The 25,450-nt window shown below is 34.4% G+C and overlaps 1 long non-coding RNA gene across 2 annotated transcripts; it reads left to right on the top strand.

The window, feature by feature from the left end:
* The first annotated feature begins 6,456 nt into the window (after window positions 1-6,456).
* Window positions 6,457-9,801, top strand: LOC140006474 (uncharacterized). 2 transcript variants are annotated; one of them, XR_011814101.1, is made up of 2 exons: window positions 6,457-6,713; window positions 9,595-9,801. It is a non-coding gene; the product is annotated as an uncharacterized lncRNA (long non-coding RNA). The 2 variants fall into 2 exon arrangements; XR_011814102.1 differs by having other exon boundaries at window positions 8,887-9,801.
* The last annotated feature ends 15,649 nt before the right edge of the window (window positions 9,802-25,450 follow it).

Genomic DNA, 25,450 nt, shown 5'->3' with positions numbered 1-25,450 from the left:
AATTACCCGACAAGACATCCCAACAAATATAAAGCTCTGCAATGACACTCAAATTCCTTAGTGGCCACCACCAAGTACTTAATGCTTGGTGGGGATATCAATGTTTCGAATATTACCTTCCACTAATTGTCATAATATGTGATTTTTTAAAGAAATTTATATGAATGCATAGTGCATTCGTCCGATCAGATGGTGATTCAATTCCTATCAATTCCCCGTAAGTTCAATTGGACCTTTCCCTAGATAGATTAGAATAGAATAGGATAATATAGATAAAGTGACGATGATAGAAAAAAATACACTCAAATTCGGCGTGGGTTTCCAAGTGAAAGAATCCACTACTTTCATCTCCAGTTGATGTCATTAGGATGAATCTGAGAACAATACATGTGCTTTCATAAACATAGCCCATATTGCTTTGTTTGGAAAGTCATTTTCTATCAAAAAATTTCTATGTTTTTCGTAAACATATTTTTCAATTATTTTTTATTTATATATATTAAATCATTACAGTACATTTTCTACAAAAATTTTAGAAAATTACAATTCAAACAGGAAAATTCCACGGCAACTTACAAAAAAAAGTCTCAATGATCTTCTTAAAAATTCCACCATTTTTATTGGAAAACAAAAAGACTTCCAAGAAAGCCAATGATTTTTCACCTTATCCTCATTCTCCCAAAGAAAATTAGTCAAAATTTTCTCCAAAGCATATATTATCCCTTTCAAAGGATTACCATTAAGAACCACAGCTAGGCGAGTGTAGATAGAAGAGAGCACATGCTTATTTAAAATAATACATCCCCCTACCAGCGAATATTTATTTTTTCAGCTAGAAATGCGCCTATGCTTTTTATCCAATACATCACCAAAAATTTTTTTCTTCTCCTACCTACAAAAAGCAAACAGCCCAAAAAAGCAATTGGAAAAGATTTGGCAGTAAATCCGGTAATTTCAGCAACAACCTTTTGAACGACTCAAAGGAAGAAATTTCGCACTAGTCAAAAAACAACTCTTAGAATTCACCAGTTTCCAAGAAAGTTTCTGATACTCATCACCACTATGAAAAATTAGGATATCATCAACATAATTCAGGTGAGTAAGTTACTCAGAGTAACCAATGGACACCCATGCAGAACAGAAAAGAGAGAAAATTGTAGCGTAAACAGTAAATTATTAAGTCCTCTCAATATGACCTCAGCATTAATGATGAAAAATGCTGGAGATAACGGATCCTCCTATAATATTAATATACCGCCCGAAGAGCTAAAAAATCCACTGGACTTGTCATTGATGAGGACAGAAAATGATGGAGAAGATATAAGCTGCCACACAATATCCAACCACAACTCTTCAAAATCAACGGATCTCATAACTCGAATCAAGTTAAACCAGGAGATCCGATCATATGCCTTGGCCATGTTTAACTTTAACAGACCGCACAATTCTTGAATAAGAAGTACTTTATTTGAAATTACTCGACCCTGCACGAATGCATTTTGCCGAGGAGAAATAATCTTAGGTAACATAGAGTCCAACCTGAAAGCAAATAATTTTAAGATAATTTTACAAACAAAATTATATAAACTAATTGGGATAAAGTTTGGAAAAGAAGAGAAACAAAATTATATAAACTAATTGGGATAAAGTTTGGAAAAGAAGAGGGACTGATTACCATAAGAATCGAAGAAATAAGTGTAGCCGAATACCCTTCCGTAATCCAGCACCGACAAAAAAAAAATACTGTGCTATGTGAGATACATCCAGACCAACAATATGGTGAAAAAATAACCATTAAAGCAATCTGGACAAGCAGCACTTTCTTTGTCCATAGAAATACAGCCTTAGGAACTTTTTTCCATATCAGGACAATGTTGAAGCACCTCATTATCCTTTTCTGTGACCAACTTTAATATTTTGGCACCAACTTCAACAACTCAGTGTCTGATAATCTTCTGGCAATAAGCAAGTTGTTATGAAAAAACTCAACACGAATTTAATACAGTTACTAGCATCAACCAATTGATGACTAGCATCTTAATACCATCAACATGCAATTTAACCCTCTTAACACAAACAACATTGTGAAAGAATTTCATTTTATAATAAAAGAAATTTGGTTATTGGTGACAAGGACTCTAACTTCCTCCTTTGAACTGTACTCTAACTTCTTTGTCATGTACTTTTGAGTTGGCATGCTATTTAGATGCATACAAATAAAAAATGTGAAATAATATTATATATATTATAAGAATTACTTTTTTTTTTTTATAAGTGAGAGGTTTTGAATACGGAAGCTCTCACTTATATTTTCTTCTCTCATACCACCCAACCCATTTATCATTTCCATTACCAAAATTACATAATCTCTCTTACAATTGAGTGATTTGTTATTGTTTGCAACAATTGAATCTCTTGACATAGGCTTGGGATTTTTGCTAGGATATTGAACTCTTCCAATCAACCTTTATTTTTGACTTTTGATGCCTTTATGCTTTCTGTCTTCTCTTTTCTTCTTCTTTTTTTTTTTTGGTTCTATTTAGCAATCGCCAGTCCACTTTACTAGAATTTTATACTTTAATTCTAAATCAGACAAAAAGTTGTAATGGTGCTAACTTGCTACTGAGTCTATATACAAATGGTTAATCAATCTGATTTAATCGATAAGACTAATTACCATCATTTTTTACTACTTTTATGGGTACTTGCCCCTGATTATAACGTGCTTGAATTTAGCAATGATATATGTTCCATTTTGGTCGGAGTTTCTTTAATATTGTTCGAGATGATTAATTTCTTCTATTTAGTTATTGTGTCTTCACTTATATTAAACAAACTTGCGTAGCCTTCATCAGAAGTGATTATATACTAGGTGCATACATTTCTTAGAAGCTCAAAGTAGAAAATTACACAACTGAGACAGTTGCTTTTACCCATCTAGACTTAATTTCTATGTGCATATTAAGCTCTTCTACCTTTGTTCTGATTTTGTCTTCTATCTTATCCTATTTAATCATAAATTAGATGATACTGAAAAGAAATTTTTAGTCTATTTTTCAACAAATCCTTAAGTTTTTTTTTCTTGTCTCAAGTTTTTCTTATCAGCTACTAATAATAGTACTACGTTACTACAGATAAATTTACTTGTAGCAGCAAACATTAGAATTACTCAATCGTCTCATGAAATCTTGATTATATGTAATTATTCTAACTATAAAAATTATTTATGACGTAATGAGTCAATAACAATTAGCAGAATGGTTGGATCGGTGATAATTAATCACTTCATTATATTAGATTTCAAATTTAAAATGTTATTATTATGTGACAATAGTTAAATACTGATAGAACTAATATATTTTAGGCAAAAGTAAAACAAAAAATTTAAGCTATATCCAAAGCTTGTTATACTACTAAATTAAATAATTTTTTTAATCTTTGACTACAAGATGTACATTTGTAAAAGTAAATTGAGTATTCCGTGTTTGGATGTTTATAATATAAATTTTTTATAAAATAGAAATTAATATGTCAAAGCACTTCATCTTTAATTTGACACATACTAAGACTACTAGAACATTATGTATATAATGGCAAAGGCTGAGGCCTTAGGATGTAAATGTTCTAAGTTCAAATCTCCCTTTGCCCTTCCTATATATTTCTTAAATCTTACCTTTCCTTTGTCAGTGATTTTTTTTTCAAAAAAGAACATTGAGTATATTTATGCATATTAGCTTAGTGAGCCTCTGATTTAACCACTTATTTACCAATGGAACTGTGACGACCCCACCTCCCCTTAGGGCGTGCTCCAGGGTTTGGCGGACCGCCTGCCCAACTCTCGCCAGGACTCGTTCATTCTCTTAAAAAAAAAAAGGTAACCTCAAGAATAAGTGAAATAACAGTTCCCAAACTTGGAACGTATGTATACTTACATTCATTTCTATCTCAAACATTCATACAATCTCAAATATAACAAAAGTTGTGAATTCCAGATACATTCAACTCTAACCGAGCACTAGCGCGAGTACAATCGCAAAAATTCAAAAAACTAGACTATGCTAGCATGTACCAGTTTCACGTCCTCGCTCGTATCCTCTGTAAAGAAAACAAAAACTAAAGGAATGAGCTAGAAACCCAGTGAGGTTCCCAAACAAGTAATCAAGCAATTGAAACAAGGACATTATTCAGTTAATAACAATCAATCGAGAAAACATTCACAATATAAAAGCAATAAGAACACACTCATTAAAAGAATACATGCCCACGTGGAGCCATTCGTTCATTCATTCGCCAACCATTTTCATTATCCCTCCAATATTAGAAAACATTACAAGTGAAAATGCCTCTAGTTTCTTGACATTCATTCATTGAATTCATTTCCCGCCACTAGCCAATTCACTGGCCAGTTCTCCACCAACCTTCGTGGTCATACTCGAGTATACCAAACATTATCTCAGGGTCACCAGTCACCCGACTGAGTCCATTTCTGGATCGAGTCGACTGGCAACGAAGGGCAAGGGCCCAGTTCAGCCAAAAGACTTACATTCATGCACAAGTAGCATTCAATCATTGAAAATTCACTTTTGCTTGGGTCGAGTGCGATAAAGTACATACTCGCCCATCGAAAATCCATTTAGCAATCATTGGAAAGCATTTAACACTCAATCGAATATTCACAACAAGTACACAGTCATCTAATACACAAACATGCAAGAAACACTCACCAATTAATCACACTACCAAAATATACCAAAACCCTAACTTACGCTAACTTAAAAAGTAAAAGTAAAAGTAAAACTCTTGGCTCAACTATTGTAATCACCATAAAATTTAGGGCTAGTAAGTAGTTAAATAATCAAGTAAAGAAACATAGAAGGAAATATAACTTAATTTTTCAAAAATGGGGGGAAATTTTAAAGGAATTTTCGGGTTCTCATACTCTCTCCCCTTTAAGAAAATTTTGTCCTCGAAATTTTACCTTCCATTGCCTCAGATGACTCCGGAGCTTGTTGCTTGTCTAAAGCATATACCCGTGCTGGTACTTTTGGTCGGTTTCCTCTTTCATTAACTTGTTTCGGTTTGGTTCTATCCACTTGTTGAGCACTATTCCCTCGTGGCTGTTTCTTCGGGCAGTTGCAAATTTATGGTCGCTACTCCAACAAATCAAACACTTTCGCCTCTTCTTCCAACAATCATCCTCAGTGTGATTTGTCTTCTCACAATATCCACAGGCCAAGCGAGAAGCCACTTTTTGGCCTTCTCGAGAAATTTCCTCTTGTCCGATTTGACTTCCTTTTGTAAACCCTTCATCTAGTGCTCCTAGTGTCCATGGTGGGTAAGGTGAATGGTTCACCTTTTGCACTTTGGAAGGCATTACCTGTGCCTTCGCATTCTCAATTCTTTGAACTTTCTCAAGAGCTTCCGTAAAAGTGTTAACTTGAACCGCCGCTAAAGCTTCCTGGATCTCCAAATTCAATCCTTGTATGAATCGTCTCACTCTCCTTCGCTCCATAACCACCAATTCAGGAGCAAATTTAGACAGTTTAGTGAATTGCGTTTCATATTCGGCCACACTCTGGGTTCCCTGACTCAATCTAATAAACTCATCCTCTCTCTTTTCTTGGATTAAAGATGGGAGGTATTTCTCATTAAACTCCCTTATAAAGTTTACCAACGTCCATGCAGTTTGTTCTCTCTCCCACTTTGCCCTAATAACATTCCACCATACCCGAGCCGGTCCTTCGAATTCAAATACAGAAAAGTTCACCTATCTTTGCTCCGTGTAGTTCAAAGCTGCAAAGATATTAATCATCGTCTCTAACCACTGCTCAGCTGTCTCCGGATTAGGCCCTCTAAGAAATTTAGGAGGAACAAACTTTTGAAACCGCTCCAGGGCCCTATCTGTGAGGACACAAAATGTTTCTTATTTTTATTTTATTTTACTGGCTTAATTAATTATTTATTCACCTGTTTACCCCAAATAATTTATTTCGTTCATTTCAAGTCCATTTGTATGCAAAAATGTCCCTTTTATAATTTTAAAACGTTTCGTTAGCAAATTTAATTTTCCTACGGTTCGTTTAGCGAGAAATAATGAGTACACTTTTTTCGAGGTTATATTCGGTCCGAGAGTACATTAGTCTTGGAGAATTAAGAATGATCAATAGTAAACTAAGAAAAGTTAATTGAGGGATTAGATGTGAGTGAGTTTAAAGTAAACTTTTACTGCACGCGCGTCGATAATTTTTCGAAAGTCGCACCGGTACGACTAATTAGAGATTTGAGGAATTAATACTAGACCACTAAGGGTGAATAATTACCATATTAAAGGAAGCACCTTAGAGAATTAGTGCACAAGTGTATCAAACCCGAGAGAAAGTGGTAATACAAAACCCCAATTGGGCCCTATTAAGAGTTGATTTTTTGCCAATACTTACGGCTACTATTCCATTCTTTCTCCCCAAGTTTCACAAGAATCAAACCACCAAACTCCCTCATCTCTCTCCTCACTCTCGGCCAGCCTCAAAACAAGAAAAGGAAGAAGGAAAAAACTCCATTTCAAGCTCCCATCTTGCTAGCAAAACTTCATCCAATCTTCTTGTTCTTGGAGATTAGTTTCATCTTGGAGAAAGACATCATCTTGAGGACTTTTCTTGGAGAGTTTTGGCTAAAAATTTCTGGTTTCATCTAGGGTTTTATCTTGAGTTTTGAAGGTATAAACATCTCTACCAAAGCTTTTACTTTCTTGTTTTATTTCTTGGTTTTGAAGCTTGTAGCTTCCTTATTGTTGTTGTTGCTTGGATTTGGTTGGTTGAAGTGGACTCTATGAACTCCCACCTTAGTTAAATTAGGACTACCATGATGTTTATGTGTGTGTTAGTGTGTTTGTGATGGATTTTACTAGAAGAAACTAGAAGAGGAAAAAGAAAGAGAGAAAACCGTGAAAGGAAGTAAGCTGGCCGAATCTATCCTGTTATTGCCTTGCCTATATTTCAAATTTTTAACGCTCAAATGATTGTGAAACTGATGTATATATGAGGTATATTGCGTGTAGAAAATTTTTACCAAAAATCATTTGAATAGTTGAACAAAATTTGAGCTTTCGCAGAACAAAATCTCAAAAAAAGTATAACAGTGGTTCACTGGCAGTGTTCTTTAACCGAACATATCTCTTTGTACAAAAGTCAAAATCGAGTGCCGTTTACGGCATTTGAAACTAGACATTCTTAGCTTTAAAACAGTATAAAAATTGTTGTTTAGTTCATTTTGTGTGAACTGCAGTGAACTGATAAAGTCGGCTGTTCTGTTCTGCTCTGTCTGCCTGTTCCATTCGAATGGAAATGAGAAGCTGTAACTTGTGGCTTGAATTTGAACTACTTGTAAACTGATTTTGAAAATGATTTCTTTTGATGAAATGTGGAATTTTGAACCTAGTTTTCAACGCCACCAACAATTCTCAATTTCAAGTTGTACTGAGTGAGATATGGTTCAATTTCCAAACTGTAGCAAAACTGGAAAACTGGAAAACTTTTCCTTCTTGCTGGCCAACTGGTCTAGTTTGTTGTGGGAGGTTTTATTTCAAAAATTTTGATGTCAATTACCCACCAATTGCTTATCAAATGTTTATGGGACCTTGGTTTCAAAAATGAAGTGGATTGGGACTGATTTCATGGTAATAAGCTTTTGGAAAGAAAGAAAATGGTGAGATGGCAGATTTGCTTTGGGAATCTCAAGAACTTTGATTATTTTGTTAACTGCCTTCCCACGTGATTTTTCGCATGAAATTTGGTAGAGATGTAGCTCACATATGGAAGATTAAATGTACCATTGGTGTATTTTCAATGCCATTTCAATGGCCAAATGATACCTCAAAGATGCCTTCTCAAATCTGGAAAATAACTGGACATGTCATGAAAGTCGACCAACTTTGAACTGATGTATCTCGATATTCAAAACTCCAAATTTAGTTCCGTTTGTTGTGTTTAAAACCTTGTTTGGAACTCTTATTGTGTTACAAATTTCAAAGGCTAGTTCGTTTTCTGTGAATTATGCCAAATTTCCAAAGTTGCTGAAAAACCAAGACTGATCCAAACCTGTCTTCTTGGAACTGAAATTTTGAGCTGAATTATGAATGCTTTCTAGTTGGAATCATGGAAAACTGTCTTCTGAGAACTTTTAGTACTTTGAATTTAGTTTCCAACAGTATAAATTTTTCCATTTTTGGACATACGAAACTCGAGATACAATTTTTCAAAATAATGTCACTCTAAATTGGAAAATTTCTGTTTCAACCAAATTACTCCTTTAAGAGCTTTCCACCTTCCTTTGTGAGTGTTGGACTGTTTTAAGTTTGATTTCATGGTTTGATACAAGGTCTCTTTGGAACTTTGAACTTTCATTTCAAATCTTGGTCTCCGAAGGTTAAACCTCTTTTGATGCAATTACTTGGTCATATAACTCTCTTGGTTATTGGTACTTCTCTTCGTACTTAAATTAGGGACTTCAACCCCTATTCTTATGGCCTTGATAATTGTACTAGAGTTGGCAATTATACAAGTATTTTAAAAGAATGATTTGAAAGATTTCTTGTGAACTTATTAGTAATGCCGGAATGCTTTGACCAAACTTCCAAGTAAATATATCCATCTTTCTCGATTTTTGTGCCAAAACTTAGAGATCTGTTTAATCTTCAACTTGGAGAATCTTGGACATGATTTGACTCGGATTAATGTATTCTTAGATATTTTCAAATGCTACCTTCATGGATTAAGTTAATAAGTGATATTTGTATTCGATTTGAACGCGTTATCTCTTAAGTGAGAGTCACGGGAATACTGCTAGACCTTGGTTGAATACCTGGGTGAATTGTACTTGTACATGTCTCAGGTGATCAAGAGGATCCCGAGGAACTCGTTTGATCTTTCCTCGCTCTTGTTTTACACTCTTGATTTCGGTGAGTGTTCCTTATAGGTGTACGCGACTTGAATAGTTTTGCTACATGTTTACTTCATAGTTATTGTGTGTTTAAGTGTTAAGTGCACCCTATAATTGCTCCTATGTAACTGTCCACCGTTTTAAGGCGAGTGTGTAGTTTATCTCACTCGACCTACTAAAACGATAAATTTCTACCGTTTAACCGTAAATTTCTACCGTTAACCGTGAACTACTACCGTTTGCCGATTTACTTGATTACTTGCACACGTTGTAAGCTCTAAACTGAACTGGATCCTGCCCTTGGTTGCTAACCTGCTCGAGCCAGGACTGGGCTCTGTCGAGTAGGTTGGAACCCTGGGCCACCGTTTCGATATACTCGAGTATTACCACTGGAGGGATAAGGTGATGGCTAGACAAAACCGAGGGGATCACTAGAGTTATAAGGTGAAGTAGACTGAAATTGTTCCAAGTGAACACCGTATCCTTTCAATGTGTGTTTATTTCTGTACAATGATAACTGTTTCATTCCAATGTGCCAATGTGCAACCTTGAACCATACATGTGTTATGCTCAATTTACTTGATTTATTAGAACTGCTAGTGTAGTTTGGAACCTCACTGGGCTGTTTAGTTCATTTCACGCTTTTGTTTTCCTTAACAGGGTTCAAGACCGAGAGTACTCGCGAATAGTTCTAAGTTGTTTTCTTTTGGAGACTTCAACTTGTATTATAGCAATGACTATAGTGCATATTCATTTGGGTTGTATTTAAGTTTGAAGATTGAGATAATTTTGATATTTGTGATGTATGACTTAGAAGTTTATTTAAGGGAGAGATTTTTCTTAATTTAAATTTTATTTTTAGTTGTATACCTTTAAGTTTAAATATGACTTGTATCGAGTCCTGGCGAGAGTTGCGCAGGCGTTCTGCGGATACCCTTGGGTTCGCCCTTAGGAGAAGTGGGGGCATCACACTATTCTCTCCTATCTCAGGGTTCCGAGGTTGATTCACTGGAGTTTGGCCTTGTTATTCTACCAATCACGCTAAGATATTGGTCATTTGTTGTATCGCCGTCGTCACTTGGTCTCCTGCTTCAACCCTCGGTCCACGATCTTGCTTGCCTGCTGTTTCTCTTTCATTGTTTGGTTCTTGTGATTGTCTTGCCCCACAGCCACGACTAACTCCACGTCCACGACTACATCTCCCCTCCATACTCTTTTCTTTCTCTTTTTTTTTTCAAAAGGTGATACAATACGAAAACAAAATAAATTGGCTAAAGTGGCAAGATAAAGACAATTTTAAATCATAAAATCAAAGATAAGGAAACATGCTTAGCATATTTATAACACACCAAGTTCACAAAGATACATATCAAGCTGATCAAAATCAAGTGCAGCAAGTACTATACATGGGAGCATTGACATATCACAAGCAAAATACATATAGTGGCAATACAGTGGCAAAACAAGAAGAAAAAATACGACATACCATCCCAGCCATCCTAACTTACTTCCTACAACCTCAAGATCTTACGTTTCTAGCTTAGGTCATCATTGAACCAGTTGATTCCACTTCTCTCTGGCCGATATTGTCCCACACTCGGTTAAAATATTTTCTGTCCGATCTCTCACTTCGCTTACTACCCGAACTAGACGTCCGTTGATTTCTTGCACTTGCTCTCGCAAAACATTAGCCCGTTCTTGTTCCCCGCAAATGGAGATCTCAAATCCTTAGCATTGCCCTCAACTCTTGAGTACTCGGGTACAAGAATCCGAAATAAGATAATTCACAATTCGAGCCGGCCGGTCCCAAGAGTAAATCACCCCATTTGAGATTTCTACCCAATATACATATCTAATTTTCCCCAAGTATCAAAATAAAGGGTTTATACCTTCACATTCATGATTCACAGCTTACGCTCTAGAAGTGTACTCAAACCTTTACTCATTCACATAACAACACTTGGCCCAAGCTCACTCCGCGCAGAGACCACGCGAAATGGTTCTGATACCACCTGCGTCGACCCCACCTCCCCCTAGGGCATACCCAGGGTTTGGCGGACCGCCTGCCCAGCTCTCGCCAGGACTCGTTCACTCTCTTCAAAAAAAAAAAAAAAGGTAACCTCAAGAATAAGTGAAATAACAGTTCCCAAACTTAGAACGTATACTTACATTCATTTCTATCTCAAACATTCATACAATCGCAAATATAACAAAAGTTGTGAATTCCAGATACATTCAACCCTAACCGAGCACTAGCGCGCGTACAATCGCAAAATTTCAAAAAACTAGACTATGCTAGCCCGTACCAATCTCACGCCCTCGCTCGTATCCCCTGTAAGGAAAACAAAATCTAAAGGAATGAGCTAGAAACCCAGTGAGGTTCCCAAACAAGTAATCAAGCAATTGATACAAGGACATTATTCAATTAATAACAATCAATCAAGAAAACAGTCACAATATAAAAGCAATGAGAACACACTCATTAAAAGGATACATGCTCACGTGGAGCCATTCGTTCATTCATTCGCCAACCATTTTCCTTATCCCTCCAATATTAGAAAACATTTGCAAGTGAAAATTCCTCCAGTTTCTTGACATTCATTCATTGATTTCATTTCCGGCCACTAGCCAATTCACTGGCCAGTTCTCCACCAACCTTCGTGGTCATACTCGAGTATAACAAATATTATCCCAGGGTCACCAGCCACCTGATCGAGTCCATTTCTGGCTCGGGTCGACTGGCAACGAAGGGCAAGGGCCCAGTTCAGCCAAAAGACTTACATTCATACACAAGTAGCATTCAATCATTGAAAATTCACTTTTGCTTGGGTCGAATGTGATAAAGTACACACTCGCTTATCGAAAATCCATTTAACAATCATTGGAAAGCATTTAACGCTCAATCGAATATTCACAACAAGTACACAGTCATCTAATACACAAACATGCAAGAAAACACTCACCAATTAATCACACCACCAAAATACACCAAAACCCTAACTTACTCTAACTTGAAAAGTAAAAATAAAAGTAAAACTCTTGGCTCAACTATTGTAATCACCATAAAATTTAGAGTTAGTAACTAGTTAAATAATCAAGTAAAGAAATATAGAAGGAAATATAACTTAATTTTTCAAAAATGGGGAAAAATTCTAAAGGAATTTTCGGGTCCTCACAGAAACTCATAACCGTCCACCTGATCCCTTTATAGGTTCCTAGTTGGGTCGATTTAATAACTAGAATTCTAGTGAAAGTTGCTCTAATACTCGAAATTGGAAACCATAAGTGGCAAGAAAGAATTAAAGAAAAGATCCATGGTTTACCTAATGAGTGTTCAGTGGCACTTTAAAATACAGTTTAGACATTAATATTATGAAAAACTAAAATTAGAAAGAAAAGTGTATAAATGTAAGATAAGCTAATAATGGTTAGTGGGTGTAGTCACAGGAAAGATTAAATAAGATTTAACGAAAGATTAACAAAATACCGGTGGTTGGGCACTCTTTAGAAAAATCCAAAGATGACTTATCCGATTCCTTCTCTTTACCTGTAATTAGAAGGGTCAAATGAACATTGTAGCCCATTATTCCAGAAATTTTTTGGGGGCTAGTTGTAATTAGCACCGCTAAAGAATTCCTAATCAATCACCTGCATTTGGTCCAGCACAATAAATGTATTACCGCGAAAGAATTCCCCATCAATCACCTGCATTGGGTCCAGCACAAAAAAATGAAGTTTGGACCATGTGCCTTGACTTCTTTTTTGTTTGGGTTTGAAGTTTGGACCATCTACTTCGCCCCTTAGATTCATACTTCCGCCTACAAAATTAGACCATCATTCAGTTTTTCTACATCCATCCAATAAGTTGCTATATGCGAGAAGTCTTTGCATCACAACCACGCTAATTATGAATTTCAATATCTTGACTACAATATACTTTTGTCCTTTTAAAGAAAATAAGGTATTACTTGTGACCAGAGATGGTGTACGTCCTTCAGAATCTTTTTTTTTCCCCTTCTCCATAAATTGGTAATTGAAGCAGGGGCAGGGATAGTTGCAGGTATGAACTGTCCTTGAAGATTAACGGTCAGGATTTGCTAAAAAAAGAGGTCAAAATTATGTGATTTAAATTTGTGCGGACATTACAAAATTTTGTTCTATGTTTACATTCTCTTTAAAGTAATTTACATTTTGTTCTGTGTGTTTATATTATGTTGAAAGTAACTGAAACCTAAAAGGAACATGCATGCTAATAGAAATTGGTTCAATTAGTAACGACAAATTATTTTTTCACGAAAGATTATATGTTTGAATTTTACTGTCAATATGAGAGCCGTGTTGATAAGCGACTTATAAGAATTTCTGTGAACGACTTATGATTTCAGATCCATAAATATGATTGGAGCCAAACCCATCTAAATTTTTTTTATAAAAAGGGACTGTGCATCGAAAACTTAACCAAAATATCTTGAAATAAGTTAACAATGAGCTCAACCATGCAGCTATCATGAAATAATTTAATCATGAAGAAGGAACTTTTTAGCGGAAAACCAGGCTACCAGACCCTAGAAAAACTAAACAGAACAATTTCTTTTTTTTTTTTATCACAAATTTATAAGCAGATATAGCTTCAAATAAACCCAAATTTGACAAGCACCACTAAATTTTATCAACCTCATTTCGAAAAGACCAAACTCCTTACTGGATGGATATGCGATATCACTTCAGCAGGCAGTCTTGAGAATGAGCTGTATACAAAGAACCATCAATAAAATACACGGCAAAGTAGCATAAAAAGCCAAATCTGGAATGAGCCACCTAAAGTGGTCTCAAACCAATCCAACTATTCCGCCAATGATCCAAATTTCAAATTACCCGACAAGACATCCCAACAAATATAAAGCTCTGCAATGACACTCAAATTCCTTGGTGGCCACCACCAAGTACTTAATGCTTGGTGGGGATATCAATGTTTCGAATATTATCTTCCACTAATTGTTATAATACGTGATTTTTTAAAGAAATTTATATGGGTGCATAGTGCATTCGTCCGATCAGATGGTGATTCAATTCCTATCAATTCCTCGTAAGTTCAATTGGACCTTCCCCTAAATAGATTAGAATAGAATAGGATAATATAGATAAAGTGACGATGATAAAAAAAAATACACTCAAATTTGGCGTGGGTTTCCAAGTGAAAGAATCCACTACTTTCATCTCCAGTTGATGTCATTAGGATGAATCTGAGAACAATGCATGGCTTTCATAAACATAGCCCATGTTGCTTTGTTTGGAAAGTCATTTTCTATCAAAAAATTTCTATATTTTTCGTAAACATATTTTTCAATTATTTTTTATTTATATATATTAAATCGTTAGAATACATTTTCTACAAAAATTTTAGAAAATTACAATTCAAACAGGAAAATTCCACGGCAACTTACAAGAAAAAGTCTCAATGATCTTCTTAAAAATTCCACCATTTTTATCGGAAAACAAAAAGACTTCCAAGAAAGCCAATGATTTTTCACCTTATCCTTATTCTTGCCCAAAGAAAATTAGTCAAAATTTTCTCCAAAGCATATATTATCCCTTTCAAAGGATTACCATTAAGAACCACAGCTAGGCGAGTGTAGATAGAAAAGAGCACATGCTTATTTAAAATAATACATCCCCCTACCAGCGAATATTTATTTTTTCAGCTAGAAATACGCCTATGCTTTTTATCCAATATTGTGTGGTTGATTTTGAAGAGTTGTGAACGACTCATAACTCGAATCAAGTTAAACCCGGAGATCCGATCATATGCCTTGGCCATACTTAACTTTAACAGACCGCACAATTCTTGATAAGAAGTACTTTATTTGAAATTACTCGACCCTGCACGAATGCATTTTGCCGAGGAGAAATAATCTTAGGTAACAAAGAGTCCAACCCGAAAGCAAATAATTTAAAGATAATTTTACAAACAAAATTATATAAACTAATTGGGATAAAGTTTGAAAAAGAAGATGGACTGATTACCGTAAGAATAGAAGAAATAACTGTAGCCGAATACCCTTCCGTAATCCAGCACCGACAAAAAAAATACTGTGCTATGTGAGATACATCCAGACCAACAATATGGTGAAAAAATAACCATTAAAGCAATCTGGACAAGCAGCACTTTTTGTCCATAGAAATACAGCCTTAGGAACTTTTTTCCATATCAGGACAATGTTGAAGCACCTTATTATCCTTTTCTGTGACCAACTTTAATATTTGGCACCAACTTCAACAACTCAGTGTCTGATAATCTTCTGGCAATAAGCAAGTTGTTATGAAAAAACTCAACACGAATTTAATACAGTTACTAGCATCAACCAATTGATGACTAGCATCTTAATACCATAAACATGCAATTTAACACTCTTAACACAAACAACATTGTGAGAGAATTTCATTTTATAATAAAAGAAATTTGGTTATTGGTGACAAGGACTCTAACTTCCTCCTTTGAACTGTACTCTAACTTCTTTGTCATGTACTTTTGAGTTGGCATGCTATTTAGATGCATACAAATGAAAAATGTGAAATAATATTATATATATTATAAGAATTATTTTTTTTTATAAGTGAGAGGTTTTGAATACGGAAGCTCTTACTTATATTTTCTTCTCTCATACCACCCAACCCATTTGTCATTTGCATTACCAAAATTACATAATCTCTCTTACAATTGAGTGATTTGTTATTGTTTGCAACAATTGAATCTCTTGACATAGGCTTGGGATTTTTGCTAGGATATTAAACTCTTCCAATCAACCTTTATATTTTACTTTTGATGCCTTTATGCTTTCTGTCTTCTCTTTTCTTCTTCTTTTTTTTTTTTTGTTCTATTTAGCAATCGTCAGTCCACTTTACTAGAATTTTATACTTTCTAAATCATACAAAAAGTTGTAATGGTGCTAACTTGCTACTAAGTCTATATACAAATGGTTAATCAATCTGATTTAATCGATAAGACTAATTACCATCATTTTTTACTACTTTTATGGGTATTTGCCCCTGATTATAACGTGCTTGAATTTAGCAATGATATATGTTCCATTTTGGTTGGAGTTTCTTTAATATTGTTCGAGTTGATTAATTTCTTCTATTTAGTTATTGTGTCTTCACTTATATTAAACAAACTTGCGTAGCCTTCATCAGAAGTGATTATATACTAGGTGCATACACTTCTTAGAAGCTCAAAGTAGAAAATTACACAACTGAGACAGTTGCTTTTACCCATCTAGACTTAATTTCTATGTGCATATTAAGCTCTTCTACCTTTGTTCTGATTTTGTCTTCTATCTTACTCCTATTTAATCACAAATTAGATGATATTGAAAAGAAATTTTTAGTCTATTTTTCAACAAATCCTTAAGTTTTTTTTTTCTTGTCTCAAGTTTTTCTTATCAGCTACTAATAATTGTACTACGTTACTACAGATAAGTCGCTCATTTTAATTTTTTGGAAGATCAGCACTAGAAGTTACTAATTGATTCCGGAAATGTGGAGATAACGCTCTCTTATGCTTAGGAATTGTTTTGGCAGCACATATTTGTTTTGGGACTTGAATTTGTTTTGTAACACTTCTATTTGTGTAATATGTGACGACCCTACTTCTCCTTAGGGCGAACCCTAGGATTTCGGCCGGCCGCCTGCCTAACTCTCGCCAGGGCTCAATACGAGTCAAATTTAAATTTAAAGGTAAATAACCAGTAATAAAAGTCAATATAAAGAAAAGTCGATTTCTTAAATAATCATTCAACCTTACATCACAAGTTTCCAAAAGGTACATCAAATTTTCCCAAAAATACAACCATCCAAAGTTGACTAAACCATTTACATCCAAATTCTAATCAAAAGGTAATCAACTCAGCTTCTCCAAAATCTTTCCATTTTGAGCTCCTGTTAAGGAAAACAAACTACGGGGGTGAGCTAACGCTCAATGAGGCCAAGAAAAACTTGCAAACAAATAAGTTCAAGTAACAATAACACTTGTACAAGAAATATAGCTAGAAAGTTCATGTAATTCACAAATAACAGTAAAGCACAATCAATAAGGATACGGGAGCTCTCAGGAGCTAAATTCCCATTGCTTTGCCAAGGCTTGATCCAATACCTCCACGTGATGACACTTCGTCAACCGGGTAGGTAGCAAGTCTGTAGAAACCCCGCTTACTTCCTCCATCCCTCATTTCATCCTCTCGGATCCGTAACCAAACACTCACTGAAAGGGCAGTACTACTCGAGTATGCCAAGCAAGATCTCAAAAGATCAAGCTTATAATTTTCTCATGGTTCACTAGGCTTCTCGACCAAGCCCATGCCGGCTCGAGTCGCAAGATTAGCCAATGAGTTTTGGGCATCCCCAGATGTACAAGTACAATTTGCCAAGTTTATACAATTCAATTGTCAAGTCACGTTCACGCAAGTCAATCGTCTAGTTAGGTAAAAGAGAACGAGTGCGATAAAGTACATACTCGTCTCGACAAGTCCAAATCACTTAATTAACAAGAAACAATTCAAGTATTTAGCAACAAGTCATGCACTTGACACTCATCGAAATCAAGAGTGTAAAACAAGAGCAAGGCAAGATCAAACGAGCTCCTCGGGATCCCACTTGATCACCTGAGACATGCACAATTACAAATCATCTAGGTATTCAACCAAGGTCTAGTAGTATTCTCGCTACCCTTACTCAAGAAATAGTACGTTCAAATCGAATGCAAATATCACTTACTAATTTAATCCACGATGGTAGCATTTGAAAATATATAAGAATGCATTAATTCAAGTCAAGTCAAGTCCAAGATTCTCCAATTGAGGATTAAGCAGACCCCTAAGTTTTGGCACGAAAATCGAGAAAGATGGAAGATTATTTTCTTGTCAAAATTTCCTAGTTAAACGCCCAAGTTTCAAGTATAAGTGAGCTTTCACATTTTCCAAACTCATTAGTTAAAGTCTAGTAAAACCGCCACTAACGGCTCATTAACTTCTTTAGCTACCACTTCAAGTTGTAAACGTAAATCGAGTGAAATTTCTCAAGTTTTCTTTAAGTAAAAGACTCACTTAATGTTCATTTTCAACGATTAAATCGAAGGCGTAAAGTTAGGAGACTATGGCGATAGAAACTTTGGCTTTCAAATAAGGAAGATGAACACATTTTTACTTGGAAGCTTGGCTAAAGCATTTCAAGTATTACTAATTAAGTTCACAAGAAACTTTTCAAATCATTGTTTTAAAATGCTTGTATGATTGCCAACTCTAGTACAAATATCAAGGCCAACATATAGACAAGTCTAGCAAGTAAGCTTCACTTGAAAAATTCAAAAATGGTGGCTAAAAGCCAAGTACAAGTCTTGACCGCTTTAATTAAGGTAACTGGTTAAAAGTGTAAAACTTTGAGGAAAAGAGAACTACATTAAGGAGAGAAGTTCAATAGGGATACATTGTCAAGGAAGTGAAAAAATCAAGATAAGAGGTTGGAGGTAGGCCGTCCGAGGTTTTAAAGTCAAGAAGCCCGTTTCTGTGCTTCAGGAATCTACTGAGATGAATAGTAATAGTAAACTTTAAAATTCGCAACTCAAACTCCACAAGTCAGAAAATTATGAAAGTTATACTGTTGGAAAATAGATTTTTAGTACTACAACATCCCATAAGACACTTTTTAGAGATTCAAATGACAAATAGGCCAAATATTCAATCCAAGTCAGAAATTCATTTTTTTGAAGAAACAGGACATTCAAGCAGGACAGCCCACTTTGAGGAGTCACGGACAGCAGTACACATGGAGAAAAAATATGAAATTTTTACAGAACAAAGGCCTATGAGTCTAGTTTCAAATTCCATTGACGGCACCTCAATCGGATTTTTATACACCAAGATACAACAATTTTAAGAAAACTGGTTTTTGCAACCTATTCCGCAGATTTTTAGTCATAAAGCTTCGACACAGTTTTGAAATCAGACCATAACTAACTCTACACAAGTCCAAATCAGGAATGGTTTATGGCATGGAAAACTAGATTCAAAATGCTATAAATCATCAGAAGAGATCGTGTTCAAACTCTTTTCATAAGAGGGACAAAATTGAGCCACAAGATGCAGCTGTATGATTTTCTCGAGTAAACAGGTGAAGTAAATCAGTTCACTTTGCCGATTCGCTACGGCTCACTCAAAACGAATTATGTAAGAATCGAAGACAACCCAAGAGGGGGGTGAGTTAGGTTGATTATAAAGCTAATCAAGTTATGGGCATTTTTTGCTCAATGTGAAATTTACCCTCTTTTCTAAATGATCACACAATGAATCAATCAATGAATGAACAAAATCACTTGAGAGAAGTAGCAGATATAAGCAATTTAAAGATCACAAGATAACAATAAGTAAATAAGAAGGGAAGAATTGCAATCCAATTGACTACCAAGCTCCTCTTGAACTTGTAGATCAATTCAAATAAACTTCTTCAAGTTGATGAAATACAACCAATCTTGTGTACAAAGAAAGACTTACTTCCTCTTTGCCCCAATTTCCACTTGGTCAAGCTAGGAAGTTTTACTATCTCTCAGGACAACTCTCACAGAGTTACACTATTGAAGTATTCATTCACAAATGAAAATGTTACAATGAACTTCACACCACCAAGACTACAAATCCTCCTTGGAGAGTGTTTTCTCACTAAAACTACTCTACATCTTTTGTATCTTCAGTGTGCAAAAGTTATTTGAATTTCGGACAATGCTCTATTTATATGAGATCAAGAAAGTGCTTCATTAATGCTTCCAATGGATAGAAAGTAGCTGAAGAGTCAACTAGCCGTTGGGAGTGTTGGACGTCCGGTACTATCGTCCGATAGCAGACAAAGAGTTTGAAGAATTCTATTGGACATCCGATGTTTGCGTCCAATAGCAGACAGAGAGTTTGAAGGATTATCTCAATTGTATCGGATGTCCGGTATTGTCTTTGTGAGCGTCCGACAGCTTTCGTCGAGTTTGAAGGATCCTATCGGACGTCCGGTACTTCCGTCCGAAATCAGACAGTGAGCTAGAGGGAATATCTTAATTCTTTCGGACATCCGGTGATGGAGTTCTTCATGCGACCGAAGAGTTGCATTGTTTATCGGACGTCCGATGTCGTCTTCGAGAGCGTCCGACAGCTTTAAACTTCTTTTATCTCTTTCAAATGCTCATGATCTTTGAATTAGATTTCCTTCATAGCTGAAAGTATTTCTTGAAGAGATATTAGTATCATCCAATTATTTTGTAAACATCAAAAGCTAGGGGCCAAGATCAACAAATTAGCAGGGAAATTTTATACCGTTAGAAAGCTTTGGATGTCTAGTTTCAAATGCCGCAAATGGCAGTTGATTTCAACTTTTGTACAAAGATTTATACACAGACAAAGAATCACTGGTCGACTGACCGGGTAGCTTTTCCAGTTTTCTTCATTTCTTCAAAACTCAAGTTTTACCCAACCAATTGAAATGAGTTTTGAAAGATAATCTCTACACACACCATACAACATGTAACAAGCATTTTAGCAGCCATATAAGTAACAAAATTTGAAATCAAAGCAAGGTAACAAGGCAGCAAATTTTCGGCCAGCACTTCCCATGGGTTTCTTCCAATTTTCTCTCCACTACCAAGCCAATATCAATCCCTAATTCACAAAAACAACAACAATCAAGCAAGAAGCCTCAATTCCACTACCTAAAAGTTCACCTCAAGACCACTACCTATGATGAAAAGTAAGGAACAAGGGTTTTCCTCAAGTCCTCTAGTCTAGATTCTTGATTAGGGTTTCAAACCCATGTAATTTAACCACTAATCTTTGTAAAATTTAGAGATCAAAGAAGGATGAACTTGTTACCTCTTCAAGTTCTTGAACCCCAGTTGAAGGCAAGACTTTCACCAACACTTTCATCAAAAATCACCACAAGATTGCACCTTCCTTCTAGCTAGAGCAAAAAACCCAAAGTTTGATGGTTGGATGAAGATCTTTGAGCAAGATTGGAGAGCAAAAGATGAAGTTTTTCTTCCCCCCCCTTTGAGCCTCTACGTTCAGTTGAGAATGAGAAAGAGTGAGGGAGTGAAATGTTTTGATTTTGTGGTGAAAAAGTTGGAGGAAAACTAGGCTTATGTTTGGTGAAAAAAGTCAACTTCGAATAGTGGCGAAATAGTGTCTTGCACTACCAATTTCCTTCTTGTTTGCTACACTTAAATACTAATCCTCCAAGGTAATTCGTTTAGCACTACAATTACTCATACTTACTAGTCTAAAATTAATTCTCCAAGATCATTGCACTCGCGGACCAAATATTATCTCGAAAAACGCGTATTCGCTATTCCTTACTAAACTAGCCGCAGAAAAATTAAATTTACTAACAAAATGTTTTAAAACATAAAATGAGACATTGTTTATTGCAAATGAAATTAAAATGAATGAAATAAATTAATCAGAGAAAACGGATAATTAAATAATTAAATAGGCTAGTAAAATAAAATAAAAGTAAGAAACTCATCAGTAGGTAGACAATTAGCTCTATTCTGAGGACCTTACCAGTGGTAGTAGACACAAGCCATGTAGCAGAATAATTAGTAGCTAGGCTTTATAAATCAATTACCTAAACTTTACAGGCAACAGCATCAGAACAAGGCCGAGTAATAAAGGATTTATTAGAAATTTATAGTAAGGACTATGTCTATGCATATGCATGCCAATATATATTTCTTAAGGTGTGCAAAGGTGGATAATACTATAGTGACTATAGTTATGGTAACGATATTATGGTGACCTACTATTGCAGGTTTCTATTAACTTTAGTGACACATCAAGTTTTTTAACATCTTTTTAAATATTGTATTAAAATAATTAATATTAACATTAGTAAGTTTTTAATTAAAATTAGTAAGTATATGTCTGAAATAGAAAGTTTTAGTCAAAAATGAAAATTTACACTTTGAGTAATGTAATTTACTTATAATTTGACAAAATTTATTTTTGTTTAAATTAAACTTACTAATACTAAAAGTAAAAAATTTGCATCTTTAAGTAAAAAAATCACCTATTTTCTGAAACTATTTCGGGTACCGCCTGTCTTTTTAAAGTCACCTGCCTTCTTCTTATTTACTTCTCAGTTCTCATGATACGATTGAATTCCCTGGCAAAAGTTTCCACTTTGGTCCACACTTTCTCTTGGTTACAATTGAATAAATTTTTTCCCTTCAAAATTTCCATCTTTAGTCCACACTTTCCCTCTCTCCTTCCTCATCGATTGGTAGGTTTTTGGGTGCTGCCATATGCAGACACAACAAAAGGGTTAGCGACAATGGTAACCAGCCAAAGAGCATATGAAAAGTAGCAGTGACGAGGTTAGGCCATCATGTTCTCTTGAAATCGTTTGATTATATTGCTGTAATTTATTTATCTTTCATTTGTTTTGTTTGTCAAGATTTTCTTGCAAAATCAGGGCTGAGATTTTGTTGCAATATTGGGTCTAGAAATGTCCGTTGAAACATCTAGGAAATGGTTGTAGCTTTGATTGTCTACGGGTAAAGTAAGGTTAATAGCCATATGAAACATTTAGGAAATGACTTGAGACCCTTTATGTGAAAGTGTGTAGGCGTTTAAGTTAAATGTGATAAATTTAGGAATGCATATAAGATGTTTGGTGAAATGTCAAAGAGAAATTTGTATATTACGATTGATGCTCTATGCGGGTGAGAAAATGAAATGTTCTAATAGCCAAATGGACTTGAGAACCTTCCTTTCCATTTGCTTTTTAGTAGTGCAAATTTCTTTTGATTATATTGATAAAAAAATAACATATTTTAAAAATTATTCCAATTTATTTAGAAAATGTTACTAATTTCATCAGAAATTATGTAATGTAAAAATGATTTAATAATTTTTTATCAAACATAAATACTGCATACAAAAGGAAAAGATATTTGATTTGATTTTACTTTGATTAGAAAAACTTGTGATAGTAATGACGAAAATAGTGACAGTGGTGTAAATTTTAAATCAACAATCAACGTACACTTGATTACGGTAAGTTTTTAGTTGATCAGACTAATATATATCATAAAGTAGTAAGAATTAATCATTTATGAATTGACAATTATAGCAGTTTATATACCATTCACCTATCAAAAATTATGATTGTTATAAAATGACAATTTTTAATAATTTACATACTATTTTCCAATTAAAAATAAGTTTGATAAAAAAATGTATACAAATCCATAATGTAAATGATATAAAATATATTTGAAAGTTGAGAAACTTAATATATGGGTAAATTTACTATAATTTTCAAAGATTATACTACATTAATACAACATTAACTTTTATACTTGTGACCCAGAAAATAAATTTATTAAAACTTTACCATTTTATTAAATTCATAAGTATTAATATATGGAAATTGTGATGTATAGATAAGTGCTATTATATATATAACTTGAAAGATTTGTTGTTATTGTCATCCAAACTTTCTAACCTTTCACAAATTTAAAAATAATTTAGAATTTGTAATATGACAAATTATTCTTACATATTTTATAAGGTCATGTGAAAGAAATATCTTCATAGTATATTTAAAATACTTAAAATACATAACATTTATAAATGATACATATAATCGTGTATTATACATTTACATTATGAGCAATTACTAACTATATTACTAAGTTTCAACCATTAATAAAAAATCTTAGCATTATTTTAAATAAACTTCCTAACACTTGTTTCATATAAGTTTCTTTAAGTAAAATAGTAAATTTATGCCACAAACTACTAAGTTTTGACGAACCAAATTTATTCTATCAACAAGATTTATTATTAATCTATAAAAACTTACTATTACTTGAACTAAGCTTACTTTCCAAAAAGTAAGTTTCGAATATAGAGTAGTAATTTATTTTTTAACAAAAGCAACTTTCATATTTATTTTGATTTGCTTTTTGAGACATAAAAGTTACTAACTTATCGGGTTAAATTACTATTTTTAATGCAAAACTTACTAACCAAATTTTTAGGTATTATCTTATTTAGGTGACCGGTCCAACAGGTAATCAAATGACTACTAAAAGTATTTTTATCTGTCATATTGGGTAAAAACAGTTTTGTTATCATAATGATCATTATTTTAGACTTTTCCATACAAAGCTCCGATATGAATGAAACTAATGAGGTGACGGATCACACAAGTGCAAATACAAGATGAGGGTCAACGACAACGGTTGGCCGAAAATGATATGAGGACTAGATTATGGCGGTTAAATTATCCTTAAAACTTAAGAGTGGCAGTTTTCACTATCCATAACCAGGCAAATATAGTAGACATGTCAGACAGTTGTATACGATAATGGGTACTAAACTAGAAATTGGGCTTATCAGCAACACATCAAATAACAACTATTGGTGTAAAGGTGCTAGCTATAAATACCAGAAGTTACATTAGAAGAAGAGATCTCTCCAACTACATCCAAATCAAAGATTATGTCTATAGTAAAATGCTTTCTTTTTAGTAAGTTTTTCTAGAATTCTTAGGCTAGAGATAGGATTTCCAATTTCCTTGCAATCACTTCCCTTTGCAACAAATCATCATTTCCATGCTTTTGATCAAGTTAGCTTTTTGTAAATTTCCTCAGATTTGATATGAATTCCCAAGTTGTTTCCATTTTTATTTGAAACTATTCTTTTTCTAAGTAATGTTTACAATATTCAAGTAGTTTTACAGTTTTCTACAATCCTTACATTTCATGTTAATCAATTTATCAACTTTCTTTTACTAATTAGTTCTTTCCTCCCATTTTCTTTGTAATTGATTACTTTGGCACAAATGTTAAATCCTTGAGGCTACTTAGGGTGAGATTTATAGCGGTCATCTAGAAGTCAGAGAATATTGGCACATTCTCTTGTTTACTCATATCAACTCATTTCCATAATTTTTTTGGTGTAAGCTAGGTGGCATGCTCGCAACTAGTCTACCGGGTAGATATTATACATGACATCAGTATCGATTCATCGACTGTTAAAAAATAGTGGGAACATACTAGCACGGCCGGTAGGACTGCGTCATGAGTGATAGCTAAGAAGATCATGCAAAAAGACAAAGATGTCAACAAGGTAGAGCTCTTAATTTTGATGAAATAACTCCATTGCATTAGCCCACGAGGAGTCAAAAGTTGAATCTGTGAGGACTCACGTTTTTACTCTTAAAATAATTATTTTTATAATTATTTACCCTAGTATTAGTTAATTATATTATCGTTACATGAATTGCTTTTAAATTTCGTTTTATCGCGCGCGATTAGGAAGTTCGCGTATTTTGCGTCGAAACGACTAAGTGGAGATTTGAAAAATTTATACTAGACTACAAAGAGTGAATAATTACACAGTTAAAGGAATTACATTTGAGGATTAGTGCACAAGTGAAACAAACAAGAGAGGAAGGTGGTAGTACGGGACACTATTCGCGC

The sequence above is a fragment of the Coffea arabica genome, chromosome 5e (assembly GCF_036785885.1).
Source record: "Coffea arabica cultivar ET-39 chromosome 5e, Coffea Arabica ET-39 HiFi, whole genome shotgun sequence".
Taxonomy (NCBI): Eukaryota; Viridiplantae; Streptophyta; class Magnoliopsida; order Gentianales; family Rubiaceae; genus Coffea; species Coffea arabica.
Note: the sequence above shows the minus strand (reverse complement) of the source record. Positions and strands in the feature narration are given on the sequence as shown.